This window comes from Molossus molossus, unplaced genomic scaffold, assembly GCF_014108415.1.
Source record: "Molossus molossus isolate mMolMol1 unplaced genomic scaffold, mMolMol1.p scaffold_m16_p_8, whole genome shotgun sequence".
Taxonomy (NCBI): Eukaryota; Metazoa; Chordata; class Mammalia; order Chiroptera; family Molossidae; genus Molossus; species Molossus molossus.
The window spans coordinates 4,330,445-4,343,700 of NW_023425402.1; the positions used below are offsets into that span (position 1 = coordinate 4,330,445).

At 40.2% G+C, this 13,256-nt stretch overlaps 1 pseudogene; it reads right to left on the reverse strand.

Annotated features, from left to right (window-relative positions):
- Positions 1-12,331: 12,331 nt before the first annotated feature.
- Positions 12,332-12,817, reverse strand: LOC118621770 (annotated as a pseudogene).
- Between the last annotated feature and the right edge of the window lie 439 nt (positions 12,818-13,256).

The following is a 13,256-nucleotide window of genomic DNA, read 5'->3' on the forward strand; positions in this document are numbered from 1 at the left end:
GGGGGAGTTTTTCAGGCAACTCAGAAACCAAGGGTCTTCAGGTGACCTCTACTAATAGCCTCCAGGCAAAAAAAAGCTAGAGGATAACTACCATTCCCTGGGCTACCAACACTAACCAGAAATGCTAAGACTTGATGTTGGTGTTTAAAGTGGGTCCTCCCTGGCTCATCCAAACCCAGGAGAGGGAGCCACAAACAGCAGAACAACAAAACCCACAGGGAAAATTTGGCAGACTCCAAAGCCCACTGTGATAGCCAAAATGGTGAAATACAGAAATAAAAGCCAAATGAAAGAACAAGAGACCTCTACCAAAGATGAGATAAATGAGGTGCAGTTAAGCAAGTTTGCAGAACTAGAATTTAGAGCCATGATGTTGAGGAAGCTCAACAGCATGTGTAAGGACATGAGTAAAGACATAGAAACGTTGAAAATCAACCAGTTGGAAATTAAAAACCACCAAGAAGAAATGAAAATGACATATCAGAAATGAAAAACACTTTGGAAGGTCTAAAAAGCAGAGTAGGGGAAGCTGAGGACCGGATCAGTGAATTAGAAGACAGGCTAGAAAAAATCAACCAGTCAGAAAACCAAAAGAAAAAATGATTAAAAAACAGGAAGACAGCTTAAGAGAACTGTGGGACAACTGGAAACGAAATAATATTCGCATCATAGAAGTCCCTAAAGAAGAAGAAAATGAGCAAGAGTTAGAGAATATAGTCAAAGAAATAGTGACAGAAAACTTCCCTAGTTTGGTGAAGGAAGAAGGCATTCAAGTTCAAGAAGCACAGAGAACTCCAAGTAAGAAGAACCCAAACTGGCCCACACCAAGACACATAGTAATCAAACTGCCAAAAATTAAAGACAAAGAAAGAATCCTAAAAGCAGCAAGAGATAAGCAACAGGCAAGGCTATCATTCAAAATAGAAGGTCAAATAAAGAGCTTCCCAGACTAAAAAAGACTAAGGGAATACAGTAGCACCAAACCAGCACTGCAAGAAATGTTAAAAGGACTGCTGTAATTAGCAGGAGAAATGGGAAGAAAAATAGAACCACACTAAACAAAAATGGCAATAAATAAGTACATATCAATAATCACCTTAAATGTAACTGGATTGAATGCTCCCATAAAAAGACACAGAGTAGCTGATTGCATAAGAAAGCATGACTCATATATATGTTTTTTACAAGAGACCCACCTCACAGCAAAAGACACACATAGATTGAAAGTGAAGGGATGGAAAAAAATCTTTCAAACAAACGGAAAAGAAAAAAAAGCTGGGGTAACAATACTCATATCTGATCAAATAGATTTCAGAATGAAGGCCATAACTAGAGACAAAGAAGGCCACTACATAATATTGAAAGGATCTATCCAACAGGAAGATATAACCTTGGTAAACATATATGCACCCAATATAGGAGCACCAAAATATATTTAAAATCTTCTGGAGGACTTCAAAGGAGAAATCGATAGCAATACAATCATAGCAGGGGACTTCAACACCCCGCTGACATCACTGGATAGATCCTCTAGACAAAAAATTAGCAAGGAAACAGAGCCTCTAAATGAAGCACTGGAACAAATGGATTTAATAGATATCTACAGAGAATTACACCCCAAAACTACAGAATTCACATTCTTCTCAAGTGCACATGAGACATTCTCAAAGATAGACCACATGTTAGGGCACAAACTAAGTCTCTACAAGTTCAAGAAGATTGAAATCATATCAAGCATCTTCTCATATCACAATGGCATGAAACTAGAAATCAATTGCAAGAAGAACATACAAAGACATTTGAACACATGGAGGCTAAATAGCATGTTATTAAACAATGAATGGGTCACCGAGGAGATCAAGGAAGAAATCAAAAACTTCCTGGAAACTGATGAAAATGAAGACACAACAACACAAAATCTATGGGATGCAGTGAAAGCAGTTCTGAGAGGGAGGTTCATAGCACTACAGGCCTACCTCAAAAAAGGAGAGAGAAACATCAATGTGAGAGCGACACTGATCGGTGGTCTGGCACACGCAACCTGACCAGGGTGGAGATCAAACCTACAACCTAGGTACCTGCCCTTGACCAGGAATCAAACCCAAGACCCTTCCGCCTATGGACCGAACTCCAACCACTGAGCCAAACAAGCTGGGGCAGCTAAACATATTCAAAGTATCTTTCACATAAGCATGTATATTTACCAGTTTTGGTATTCTTCATTTCTTCTTGTGCATTCAACTTATCATCTAGTATTGTTTCCTTCCTCTGTTCTTGCCCCCAACTCCTTTGTGTTATTATTGTCTTATATGTTACTGTATGTGTTATAAAACCAACAATACAGTTTTATAATTACTTTTTACTTTTAAATAAATTTAAACAGGAAACCAACAGATATATGAAAAGGTGCTCAACACCATTAATTATCAGGAAAAATCAAATCAAAACCACAATGAGGTATTACTTCACACCAGTTAGGATGACTATTATAAAAAGAACATCAAAGACCACAAGTGTTGATGAGGATATCCAGAAAATAAAAGCCTTGTGCACTGTTGATGGAAATGTAGATTGGTGTGGCCACTGTGGAAAACAGTAAGGAGATTCCTCAAAATATTTAAAACAGAGCTACCCTATGACCTAGCATTTCCTCTTCTGTGTATATATCCAAAGGAATTTAAATTGAGATCTTGAAGTGATATCTGAACTCCCATGTTCATTGTAGCATTATTCAAATAGCCGCAACATGGAAGCAAACTAAATGTCTATTGATAGATAAATGATGAATAAAATGTGGTAAATAAAACAATGAAATACCCTTCAACCTTTGAAAAGGAGGAAAACCTGCATTTGTGTCAACATGGATGAACGTGGAGGGCGTGGTGCTGAGTGAAACACACCAGACACAGAAAGACAAGCATTGCGTAACACCACTGATATGAGAAACCTAAGGGGGTCCGGTTCATGAAAGCAGAGAGTAGAGTGGCAGTTTTCAGGGGCTGAAGGGAGGAGGAAATGGGGAGATATTGGTCAAAGGGCACAAAGTTTCTGTTTTACAAAATGACTCAGTCCTAGAGATCAACTGTACAGCATACGTCTACAGTTAACAGCACTACACTGTATACTTAAAAATGTGTTAACAGGGTAGATCAAAACAATAATGACAATAATAGTAATTAATAAAAAGGGCAGAGGAAGCTTTTGGAGATAATGGATATGTTTATGGCATAGATTGTAACGATGATTTCACAGATGTATACTTACCTTCAAACTCAAGTTGTGTGAATTAAATATATATAGCTTTTAGTATGTTGATTATACCTCAGTAATAAAGTGTTTTTAAGGTAATATGTGTATATCATATATATACTCTTTTATAATTACCTTTATCAGTGTTCTTTGTTTCTTCATGTGGATTAGTTTCCATCTGCTATCACTTTTAGTCCAAAGAACTTCCCTAAGAATTTTTTTTTTATCCTCACCTGAGGACATTTTTGCATTTATCTTCAGATAAAGCGGGAGGGAGAGAAGGAGGACAAGAGAGAGAGAAACATCGACGTGAGAGAGACACATCAAGTAGTTGCCACCCACATGACCCCAACCGGGGCCAGGACAAACTGCAACCAAAGTACATGCCCTTAGCAGGAACCACACCCGGGTCTCTCTGCTGAACCAAACCAGCCAGGGTCCATAAGTATTTCTTAAGACAGATTTGTTAGCAACAAATTTTTTATCTTTCTTTAGCTAAAGATAAAATAGTTTCACTGGATACAGAATTCTTGTTTGACAGGATTTTTCCAGCTCTTTAAATACGCCAACTCTTTCTCTACTGTCTGCCATTATTTCTGAGAGTTAGCTTTTACTATTATCGGGATGCCTTGTACAGACTGAGTCATTTTACTGCTTTCAAGATTTTTCTCTTTACCTTTGGTTTTCAAGTTTTGATTATATGTGTGTAGGTGTGGAACTCTGTGTTATTCTACTTAAATATGTAGGTTAATGTTTTTCATCAATTTTGGGGAGTTTTCAGCCATTATTTCTACCCCTTTCCATTCTATTCCATTACATGGATGTTTGTATGCTTGGTGAGGACCCACATGTCTCTGACGCTACTTTCTAACCTTCAACTTGGGTAATTCCTATTGACCTTTCTTCGAGTTGACTGATGATTTCTTCTGCCAGCTTGAATCTATTGTTAAGCATCTGGTGAATTTTTTATTTCAGGTACTGCACTTTTCAACTCCAGAATTTGTATTTTTTGTAATAATTTCTCCTTATTGGCATTCTCTATTTAATGAGTATTTTCACAGACTTTCTTTTAACATTTAAACATGATTTGTTTTAGTTCTTTGAACATATTTGTAATAGCTTCTTCGAAGGCTTTTCTTGGTCAACATTGGCCCCCTGGCAGGCAGCATCTGTTGACTTTTTGGTAACACTATTCTGCTTCTCTACATGTCTGTAATTTATTTTATTGAGAATTGACATTTTAGATAACGTACTGTATTAGCTCTGAATTCTGATTCCCTGCCCTCCAGGAATTAATGTTCTTGGTTGTTTTTTTCTTGTTTTTTGTTTTTTGTTTTTTTCTTTCTTTTTTTTAGTGACTTCTTTGGGCTAATTCCATGGAGTCTATTTTCCCACAGTATGCAGACTGTGCTATCTCTGCTCAGTTTCTTTTATAATTCTTGTTCTTAACTTTTTTTTCTAGGTCCAATGGCAGTTTTTATTCCCTAGGAACAAATATATGTGGGAAAGAAACTCCAAAGAAAACAGGAGCACAGATGACAAATGACAGACACTAGGGTGGCTCGGGCCAGGTGGACTCTCCACCGCGCACCTCGTCATGCCCTAGTCTCTTAGGTCACTATTTGTCCATGCCCAAGAGCCATCAGAGGCAGGGCCGAGGGCACTGGGTGGAAAGCTTCTGCTACTCTACACAAAGGAGATGAATGTACCTGTCTATTCCGAGAGGCTTCCCAGGGACACCAGAACCTCCCTCTCAAGAATGGAGGTAGACAGATGAGAGTGGAAGGGGCCTGGGTGTCACAGACGACCTGAAAGTAATCACAGGGGCCTCTGTGGCTGGCAGAATCTGTGCATAGATGAGACTGCGAGGGAAGCAACAGCAAATCTGTGGTGGAGGTGGCCAATCTTGCCAGGTCAGGACCCGTGGCAGTTGTGACCTGCACCACAGATTCCATCCACTTCAAAGGAGCTCAGCAGGTTGAATCAGGAGTCACTATCCTTTTCCCAAAGGATTCCCTTCTATGCTCTTTTCTGGCAAAATCCTGTTCCATCGTCATACCTCCGAGGCTAAGTCATCTGATCATCCAGTCTCCTGCAGAACACAGCAAGTAGCTAATCACTATACGACAGGGTAGACCCGGGCTGGTTCCCAAGTCCAGATCACAGAGAGGTCTCCTGGAGGCTGAAGACGGGCTGCTCCCCTGGTGGCCTGGGCCTTCCTTGGGCACTACCATGGCTTCCTTGTCTCTGCTATCTTGTTTTTATCTTTAAGCCTAACTTTTTAGGGTCACCCATGGGTCATCATAACCTGTGGCAGCAATGATTGATCAGAGGTTCTCCTTAAACACATTGAGCCAGTAAAGCTTCTACACTTTGCCATTGGATCTGAGTGGGACTTGGAGAATGTTTTCAAAGTCCAGGAGTTATTTTACAGATATGTCCTAGTTTATGCTTTCTGCATTCACCAGGTCTCGCATTCAGCCAGGGATGAATAGTTTCTTAGGACCCTCTGTGGCCCCTCCTGAGCAGGTATAGCCTAGCTCATGCACATGTTCTTTGAGACCACCAGAGATATGTGGGATTTTTACAAGATTCTCTTGGGTTCATTCCCTGTATCCCCCTCTTAAACTTCTGACTGGTCTTCTATTTTATTTCTGACTTCCCCCAATTAGCATATGACCTCAAGCCAGTTGAGATAACATGTGCTGATTATTTGCCCCTGAGATTTCTGCTGTTTTTTATAACACCCCACAGCATTGTTTTATTTTGTGTGCAGTTTTTTTAATGCTCTTTTTCAAATAATGCCTGCTCCCTGTAGCCACGCAGAGGAGCTGCCACGTGGCATGGCCTGCCTGCCCATGTAGGTGCGAGTTCTGCACCACCAGCTGCAGTAACCTCTGACCACGATGCTGGAAACTTGTTCTGTTTCTATTAGAATCCGGTGTAGAGTCTCTTGACTAAATGCGTCTCTATTGCTATGCCTTTGCACAATTTCCAGAGTCTTTAGATGACTGTTTTTGATTATTTTGCCCAGTTTTACCATTATCTTTTAAGTTTATTTAAATTTATTCATATGTTTCAATGTTTCAAAATATGTAGTATGTTTTGGTATATTTTCCATGTGAATTTTAAAATTAATACACACACACCAATTGTTGATACATACACACTTAGGATTATTTGTCTTTTTGTTGTATTGACACTTTCATTATGAATTGTCTCTCTTCATCTCTGATAACATTTATTATTTATGAAGTTGTCTTTGCCTGATATTAATGTAGCCACTTCAGCTTTCTTATTAGTGCATCTTTTCCATCCTTTTACTTCTAACCTATGTCTTAAAATGCTTTTATTGTGAGCATCATAGTCTTGTTTTTTTATTCAATCTAGCAATTTTTGTTTTTTAATTAGAGTGTTTGAGGCTATACATTTACTGTAATCATCAATGTGGTTGAATTTAAGTCTACCACCTTCTTTTATTTTTTACCCTATTTATCCTTTTTTATTCCTCTTTACCTGCCTTTGTTGGTATTTTCAGTTCATCTCTTCTAATGGTAGTTGAGTTGAGAGATGTCAGAACTTGGTCTTAAAGATCTGTGGCCCTGGCCGGTTTGGCTCAGTGGTTAGAGCTTCCACCTGCGGTCCGGAGAGACCCGGGTTCGGTTCCCGCTAAGGGCATGTACCTCGGTTGCAGTTCGTCCCCAGCCCTGGTTGGTTGTGCGGGTGGCAGCCACTCGATGTGTCCCTTTCACATCGATGTTTCCCTCTCTCTCTCTCTTCCTCTCTCTCCCTCCCATTCTGTAGAAAAAATGTCCTCGGATGAGGATTAAAAAAAAAAAAAAAAAAAAAAGATTTGTGGAACTTGAGTGGAAAATCCCAGAAAAGAGGAATACTACAGATTAAAGTCCAAACTCTGCATTTGAAAGGAATGTGAAACAGGATTCTCTCTTTGAGTCTTCATTATCTTTGTGATTTTCTCAATTTCAACCAATTCTTTCAGCTCCAAATTCTGACCTCTATCTTCTCATTCCGATAAGACCATGTTTTTTGCTTTGTTTTCCCATCTTCTACTTTAAACCAGGTGTGACCTCAGGGAAAGAGCTGAACAGAAGTTGAGCTCACCAATTTGTGTCTCTTTTCTTGTAATCATCTCCCAATTTACTGTCTGCTTTCAATAATCTCCAATGCTTTCAAATAGTTTTATGGTCACTTGTGTACTTAGACTTCACAGGCTGTGTTAGAGGAAGACTGTGTAGATGTGTGGTTGTAACATAAGTAGGTAGCTGTAGAAACAGTTGTAGACGTGCATATGACTACCTAAGATTTCTGACCTCCCAACAGCAGTGAGTACACCTCGCACATAAACCTTGCTTTCTAAATGTTATTCTCTCTTTAAATAAAAAATTTTAAAAAGTGGAGCTCTTTGGAGATGTGACTAACTCTAGAGCCAAGGAAGACAAAATGCAAGATAATAATAGAAAATAAGAATGTGTTCAAGAATGGCGGGTATATGCTCTTCACTCAGCTAGGTAAGAAATAACTGAAGAAAGAATGCATGCCACAGAAAACTAAAATCACAGTAAAGATAGCATGGTCATATTAATAACAAACAAGATAGTTTTCATCAAAGAAGTTTTTCCGGAAATAACAGAGGAAATGTCCATGTTAAGGGGGTGGTTAATAATTTTTTAAAGAAACATATTTCTACTAATGTATGCACCTAATAATCTGACTTTTAAATAAATGATGCAAAAGTTGACAGAAATAAAAGCGTAAATGGAAAAATTTGCAACCATAATTAGAGATTTTTAAATGCTTCTCTTGATAATTGGTAAAATAAACTCAAGATGCAGTAAATATACTGAAGGATTGGACGGCACTGGTAATCAAAGCAACCTCCCTGACCCCTGTAGGCCAGTACACTGCGTGCTGGTAACACGCTCTGTCCCAGTGTGCACGGAACTTCAAGGTGACGGACACGCTGAAGGTTTAGCAGTACTTAAATTACAAAGAATATGTCTTTTGACAAAAATAATTTCAACTGAATTAGAAATAACCAAAATAACTAGGTAATGTCCCAAATATATAAAAATTAATCAACACACTTTTCTTTTCTTTTTTGTGGTACGTGCCCCTAGTGGGAACTGAACCCAGGACTCTCTGGTCCGCAGGCCGTCGCTCAACCACTGAGCCAAACAGGCCATGGTTAACCAACACACTTTTAAATGTCATAGGTCAAAAACAAAATTACAAAGATAATTAGAAAACATTTTAACTGAGTGATTGAAAAGCACAACATATCAAAATGCATGAAATACAGCTAAAGAAGTGCTTGAAGGAAAATTAATTCTTTTAAACATATATACTATAACTGCAGGAAAGTTTAAAATCAGTGATCTGAAGCTTCTAACTAGAGAAGGTAGATAGAATAAAACAAAGTAAACCTAAAGAAAGAAGAAAAAAGGACATAAGGAATAAAAATAAAAGGAGATGTCAATGAAAGAGAAAACCAAAATGTTTTTTTTTTTAAGTCTGCAACTTTTTAAAAATAGTACATAAATAAATGAAATAATACATAAGCCAGGCAGAATGAAAGAATTAACACACACCTAATGAAAAGAATCACTTTCTGTAACATAATAAACACTTGCATCCACCATCCTTTAGGAGCAGATGTTAACTGCACGTATCTGCAAGGTAAGTGTTGGTGCACCACTGATGCAGCCACTTAGGAATATTGAAGGGAAATCTGGGTGCTAAACAGAAGAGCTAGGAGGCCAAATAAACAGGGGAGTCACCCTTTTCCTGCTTCCAACTTTCAGGAATCTAAGTTCATTCAAAAAATTGACATATACAACCCCATAACTACTATTTCTTCAATGACTTCAGAATGGCAGTTTTAATAGTCATACATACATATATAATTTAGTTTTAGAATCTCCCATAGTGTTTCTGCACTGTTCTTCAGACCAGCTTCTTCACTAGGGGTCAGCTTGACCTTTAGAAGGTCTTCAATAGCATCCTCTCTTGGAATACAAGGAACGTGGAGGGATACTTCTTCATTTATTCCACAGAGACCACTAATTATGGTGGAAAATGGAGGCACTCTCCTAAGAGTCTTCAAAGTACTTTCTGTTAAATCAGCTGCAGAAAGGCCAGTGGCCCACGAAGTGTAACTTTCACTTTAACAATCTCACAGGTGCTGGCAATCACATCTTCGTGGACATTTTCCACTGCTCAGGACTTGACCAGTCCTAGACCTGAGTTCTGATCCTTCAGAGGGACACCAGCGGTCACTCCACGCCACACAGGAACACGGGAGTCTTCGGGCTCTCCAAGGACCCACCCATGGCAGCTTCCAGAGTGGATACCAAGCCTTTTCCCAATCAAACAAACAAACGAGCAGAAACACAGGCAGTATCCAGATTACAACCACTTCCAATAGCACAGTTTGGGGGAATTTCACTCAACTTCCAGGCCACGTAAGTTAAGTATCCGCTGGATTGGAAACTACAATCAGCTTGCAGTGGAGACTGTATTGGGTAATATTAAAATCATTAAATCAAAGGTGCCACATGTCACTGGACTAAATTAAGGCGCATTTCTCCCCTTTCCTGGCATGCACCTGCTGTGATAACCACAAGGCTGGAGTTCGCAGTGACGGTAATCTTTGCTGGAACAACAGTTGGCGTCTTCATGCAGGGACTGCCATGTTGAAGATCCGTTGTGTCTCCGGTTTGCCTTCAGCAGCAGCCACCAAGGCCAGTCCCCACTCAGGCCGCTGTCAGGGCGCTGGTGGCACAGGCCACGCCAACTAGCCCGTTCCTACCATGCGACCTTATTGCAAAGAACCGCCTCCTCTGAAGTTAAATTCTTCATAAGCTCATACTTGACATTCGCACCTTGGACATGGGGGGATGGGCCAAGGGCCCCCGAGCGAGGTGCAGGCTGGCCGGCGGGGACACGTGCCACCCCGACACCGGAAATGGGCTCCCACAGCGCCTCTCCGCTGGCCCACAGGAACACTAACCAGGAGAAGAAGAGAAAGAAAATTAGCACTAAGAGAATGAGGGAGGGGCTAGCACTGTAGATCCTGCAGACATTAAAAGGATAAAAGGGGATATTTTCAATAACATATGCCAAATAATTCAATAACTACACTTACATATATAATTTAGCTGTAGAATATTAATAAGTTACCAGGTAAGACTTTCCATTTTCATTTCACAGATAGGAATGCTGGGTTAACCGACGTCCATGAATGGTCCGAAGTCGAGCGCCTTCTTTGCAGCCTTCCCTGCAGCCTTCCCTGCAGCCTTCCCTGCAGCCTTCCTTGCAGCCTTCCTTGCAGCCTTCCCTGCAGCCTTCCCTGCAGCCTTCCCTGCAGCCTTCCTTGCAGCCTTCCCTGCAGCCTTCCCTGCAGCCTTCCCTGCAGCCTTCCCTGCAGCCTTCCTTGCAGCCTTCCTTGCAGCCTTCCTTGTTAGCGTCGGTGCACCAAGTCCCTCCACCTGCATCGCTTTTGTTTCCCTGGGGAACTCGGACGAATACATCAGGTTCACTCCAAAATCTTGGGAGAGTTGTGTTGTTTTCAGAACATACCAGAAGAAGAGGAAGTGAAGTAGAAGTAATGATGATATAGTTGGCTTTCCGAAAGTAGACAGCTGGAATTGGGAGAGGGGTCAAATCACCGGGAGGGCAGTGAGGAGGAGCAAGGGCCAGTTCCACAGTTCACTCCGCGTTGGGGATCAGAAGGCCCGGAGTACGCGCCCTCACGGCTGCTAATCACTCACTTCAGGGAATGCGCTTTTTTTAGGCTGTGTTCTCGTCTAGAAGATGGATGTCTGGTGCTACACCACTGGTTCTCAACCCATCATCTTCACCTGGGAGCTATTTAAAAATACTGATTCTGTCCTGGCCGGTTTGGCTCAGTGCTTAGAGTGTCCGCCTGTGGACCAGAGAGACCCGGGTTCAGTTCCTGCTAAGGGCATGTACTTCGGTTGCAGTTTGTCCCCGGCCCTGGTTGGGTCGTGTGGGTGGCAACCAGTTGATGTGTCTCTCTCACATCTGTGTTTCTCCCCCCCTCCCCCCCTTTTCCCTCCCGCTCTATCTGAAGATAAATGCAAAAATGTCCTCGGGTGAGAAATAAATAAATAAATAAATAAATAAATAAATAAATAAATAAATAAATAAATAAAATACTGATTCTGAGCCCATCACCAGAGATTCTGATGGAGTGGACATGTGGGGACTAAGCATTGAACTTGATCTCCTAGTGGCTCTACCCTGCGGCTCCAGAACTACTGGATTAGATCTCAAGGTGCCTTATTTAGGGGCGGAGTTAGTATTGGCGTGAAGTTAGTCCTGGAGGACAGTTAGAGATGAGGCACTGAACTCAATTTAAAAACAATGTTCTTTAAATGTTAATTGTTCGTTTTCTTTGGAAACGCTTAAAGACCAGTCATGATTTTAATTTTTCTGTGGCAATGTAAACACTGTGTATTTTTCATCTAGAAGAGGAAAAGCATGTTTTGTGTTATTATTCAATGATTTTACTATTTTAATTTCTATATTTGCCTAGTACTTAATTCTTGGCATATATAAAATTTTATGGTTAAAAAAAAGTCCCCTCCAGCCTCTGTTTTTAGGATAGAACTTCAACAGCGGTAGATTTTGTGACTACAAAGAGGTCCTGGAACTAATAATAAAACTAATGATAAACTTAAATTTTAAAGCATGTTAAAAAAATGTAGACTTTTACTGTATCAACATAGTAACTTGAGTGCTGTTACAGGAGGTCTCAGAAAACCCTCACTGAGCAAACAGTAATAATTTAACATAATATTCAATTTAACTACAACATTCTAAATTAAATAAAACTTTCTAAAATATGCTTCCAAATATATCAAAATACTAGCAAATTGTTGGAAATGTTTACATTATATAACAGTGCTTCTTCTTCCACTAAATTACCAAAAAACACTTTTTTTTTTTTAGAGTCAATAGAAGTCTCTTTCTCTAATGTTAATTACATTAATTGTTTGGAGGGGATGGGGAACAGCTTGAATCAGAAAACACCTTCACATTACTTGTTCTTTTCATATACTTCAAATTTGTACTTAATGCCTTCCTCCTCCCGGACGTCAGGAAGAACGCCTGGGTATTCTGGGAGAAGTTTATATTTCTCCAAATCAATTTCTGGGGAAAAAAAAAAAAAATGTGTCACTTTCAAACTCCTGCATGATCCTTGTCACAGACAGTCGAAGATGGCCTGGTGTGTCCATGGCTCCCTTATAAACAGAACTGCCTCCCACTGTCCAAACCGTGTCCACTTTATTTGCTAATTCTGGTTCCCAATAAATTTTAAGGCATCATCCAGACTTCTGGCAAGAAAATGAGCTCCTTTTGGAGGTTCCTTTAGTTCTCTACTGAGAACTAAATTAATCCTGTTCTTTAAAGGTCGCTTCTTCTCAGGAATGGAGAGCCAGGTCTTCCTACCCATAATCACCAAGTGCTGTTCACCTTCCACTGAAGAGGTCGTGGTCATTCTCTGGAAATACCTGCATTCATTCCTGACTCCGACTCCGCAGCGTCCACTGCCCAGACTCCGTGGCCGCCACACCAAGAAACACTTTTTTTACCTTATCAGACAAAAGGAGATTTTATGTGGTTAATTTCATACTCATTCATTTTATTTTAGTCAACTTACTAATAATTTTGTATTATGAAGCGTAAAGCTACTGTTCTGGGCTCAAAAGCCATGAAGTGGTTAAATGTATAACAACTAGAAGAATGGCAGCAAGACCTTGCCGGGTTTCCCTTCATCCCATCCGACCTCTGAAACTGGGCTCTCGCTGTTTGACGGCGTTCCGACCCTATGCATTTAAAACTCCAGCCTACTAAATGAATAGAAAGATAATTATGGGTGAAATCTAATGTCACTGCAAACAAAGTGTTCAGTCTGCTGTTAGGATCTCAAGACATTTCTACATGCTACAACATAGATTAAA